This window comes from Halyomorpha halys, unplaced genomic scaffold (assembly GCF_000696795.3).
Source record: "Halyomorpha halys isolate HHAL.00 unplaced genomic scaffold, Hhal_1.1 Scaffold1145.1, whole genome shotgun sequence".
In the NCBI taxonomy this organism is placed as follows: domain Eukaryota; kingdom Metazoa; phylum Arthropoda; class Insecta; order Hemiptera; family Pentatomidae; genus Halyomorpha; species Halyomorpha halys.
Genome location: NW_027108389.1, coordinates 143,814 through 147,709, shown reverse-complemented (window position 1 = coordinate 147,709; position 3,896 = coordinate 143,814).

Genomic DNA, 3,896 nt, shown 5'->3' with positions numbered 1-3,896 from the left:
TAGAGCAACTACATCGTAGTTATCAGTATGATATATGAATGGTACTATATGATATATAGTATATCGGTATCTATGCTGACTATATCGTACCATATCTGTTAAATCGATTACTAGAACAACTAGTGAATTATTCAACCACAAAAAAAAAAAATAATAAATAAATATTTCACAGGTTACTTTCTAACGTCTATGTTTCCCAATAATTGATTTTGATTCACAAAATGACCATATCTGGATGTATTTTTTCTTAACTCCACTTAATTTATATATTATATTACAATCTGTATTAGCAATGTACGTGTGGTCTTATTAATAGATATTATTGGATCCTGATTTTTATAATATTCTGTATCATCTTGTTTTATTCTCATTATTATATTCATTAACTAATTGTAAATTTGCAGCTTTATTATTCACTTCAAAATCCTTTCAGTTATTTTTATTATCATTTCGTATTTTATTTTATTGGTTTTTTTAATAATTATCATTTTGGTTATTATTAGTTAAAATATTAGTTGTAACACTTTAGATTAATTCACATTGCACTTATCTAGCTTAAACGTTGCATAGCCTCCACAATGCCCTAATCGTCTAAACTGTAACATTTTCATTTTACTAATGTTTATGTGTTATTTTGGCACCGACCGATAAGTCGGGCCATTTTAAATGTAGTTTTTTAAATTAATAAAATAAATAAAAAATCAAAAAAAATCTAGCAAAGAACATAAAACCAAATTTCATAAACAATTATTATCTTTTTTTTCTCTTAATCTGCACTTTTTTATGACTAAGCAAGTAAACTAAATATATGCATTAAATATACATTCATATATTAATAAACATTGTCTTGTGATTAACGACAAATACCCTAAGTCCGCTGCAAGCAGTGGAGCTGTATATGGTGGCCGCCTGCTTTGATATGAGTGGGAAATGAAGTCTTTGCTGGCTATGGTATTTAAAGCTTCTATTAGCCTTATAATATTTGTATTTATTCGCATACAATTATTATCAGACTAATAAAAGCCAAAATACAATTTGATATAGGCGAATTGACTTGATTGGGTAAAAGGCTCCCATTGGAAAAAGAAAAGGGTTTCTCGCCAGGTTATATAAATTTAAGTTGATCTAAAATTGAACGTTTTAAGAATTAATTAAATTGTGACAAACTAGAGTGATTTTACTATTATTAATGGCCTGGGCAGAATAGCCTGCAATAAAATTTTAAATAATTAGATGCGAGGTGTAAATTTATATTTAAGATTGTTCTTGAGGATGACCGAAACGTTGGACTTTGATGAAATAATAACGAGTGTTGAGACTTAACATGGATACCAATTGATTTATTTTACAAAAAATATATATCTATATTTTTCTGTTATTATAAAAATTCGTATTTTAGGTTTTCTTGAGATAAGAATAAGAAATATAAATTTTGTTTATACCAAGAATACAACAGTTCAATAAAAAATACCGAAGTCATGCAATGTCATCATCTATTTTTTCCTTTTTTCTCCTTTCGTCATTCATAAAATTCTTTAATATTTTATATTTAAACATTATATATTATTTCTAACGATGAGAACTGTTTATTTTTTTTTAATTAACAAAACTGAAGGTACTTTACATAAAGATTTATTTGAAAATTCGTCATTTAAGCCGTTTTATTAATTTTCAATGAGAATAAAACCTATGGAATATTAAAGATCACTTAATAGCTCATTGATTCACTGAGCTTAATCAAAATTATTAGAGCTGTTTTAGAGAAAATCGACAAAATGTGAAAAATCGATTCCTTAAAGTGGCACTTCCCGTAGATCGATTATAGCGAAAAATTGCTGTCATATCCCAAGTATATAACCACCTTAAACATGTAATTTCAGTTTCGCCATATTTTTCTTTTAAAAGAAAGAAAAATAGGCCGAAACTATTAAACGTTTAGGCGTTTCCCTATTAAACGCACAGACATTTTTGCAAGACTAGGTTTTTTGGAAACTTAAGGGACCTCAAAATATTCCGTCGAAAACTCGAATTCGATAATTATTACGATCGCAATACCTTCCCTTATTATTTATTCGATATAGGTAAAAGAACATAAACGAAATAGTAAAGGCTAGGGAGTGAGCAAAATATGTTTGTGACAGAGCCAAATTGTGTTATAATAAATGGCATGTTTTATATAGGATCGTTTATAGCCGAAGGTTGTTGTTGGTACTGCTGCTTTTAACTACCTTCTAACTGCAGGTGGGCCGGTTCGGATCCAGCCTGGAGTGGGGGGGGTCGACTTTTATTTTGAGGTGGTCCTATTATTATTATTATTATTATGGCACTACACTTCCTGCAAGAACCCGAGCCTCCTCCACCACAGCCAACCAATCTACACGGTGTCTTGGTTTCTTCTTCCTTCTGCCAACCTTCAAGAGCTTCAAATCCTCCTCCACATCGTCCAGCCATCTGATCCGGGGACGTCTTCTTTTCCGTTTTCCATCTGGTTTGCCTTAAACCATCTTTTTGGGTATCCTTCCATCGGGCATCATCTCAACGTGTCCTAACCATCTTAATCTTGCTCTTTTAATTAACGCCACGGTTTCCCCGTACTTCGTGGTGGTCCTACGTAATGAAAATTCTTACCATGAACTTTGTGATCTGTAATTTTTGGCGTTTCATGTTTGACCTGACTGTCTGAAAAAATATTGAAAACGTTTATTGGTTAGTTTTTTACTAGTATTTAGGAGAATTAAAACTTTCTTTTTGAAATCTTTTATATTGTAATATTCTAAGAATATTATTTATCTTTTTTATCGATACATTATTCTTTTTTATTAATTTGTTTTTTTCATAATAACGAGACAATAATTTTTGTCAGACTGATTTCTCTTTTGGTCAGGAATAAAAAAATTTAACTAAATAGTATCCTTATAATCATTAAAAAAAAAGATGTTTATTTATATCTCATTGGAAGAAAATTTCTTATCATTGATATTACGAAAGTATAAAGTGTTTTGTGAAATACTCTCTAGAAACATTTCCAAGTACATCAAAAAGTAATTTTAATTCACAAGTTGTGTTCGTTTTAAGTTGTTAGGAACTCTCAGCTCGCAGGCTCCTCTCGTTTTGGTAGTCGCTAAAGTCCAAGTAGGATCGTTAAATTTTTAAATAGGCAAGATGTAGTAAATTCTGTGTATAAGGAGATTAAACAGGTCTTGGTAGTTTGTTTCCACCTTAAGCTGTGATTCGAACGAATTAGACATTCGTTTAAATATTTAGTTGTGAAAATGAAACCGACTTACGTAGAGAAAGTTTATCAGGTTTAGTGAATGAAGTCCTGTCATTTGCATTATTAAATTAATGAATATTTATTTTATTTAACAATTATTACAGTTAATGTAAAGATAGATATTTTTGTTTTGTAATAGTTTCTATCATAATTTTTAGCGTAAATATTATGAGATTGCGTTGTCTTGGATAAGTTTCTGAACTTCTAACTTTCGACCCATAGAGGAATGTAATCCAAAACCACGGGGATTGCACACCCTACTCTCCTTCAAAGAAAAAGTGAAGACAAACTGAGAGATGTTGATCAACTCTTCGGAACTATTGAGGGTAATTGGAATTCGTTATTTTGACCTAATCTGAAACTGGAGGTAACCTGTTGTTGGCTCCTACTCCTCTTTCGCTCCTGCATGAACTGCATTTTTGGTTTCACATTATCTGGTAGCTTCAAATTTAATAGTTTAATAAAATGAACATTATTATTTTATTGCTTTATGAATTAATATATCACTTATTTCTTTATAATTTACTTTTTTTTTTTTTTTTTTTTATCAGTTTCTCTTTCAATCAATTAATCTCGTAGTTTTTATGAAAGGGGGATAAATCGCATAATGCCAATACATATA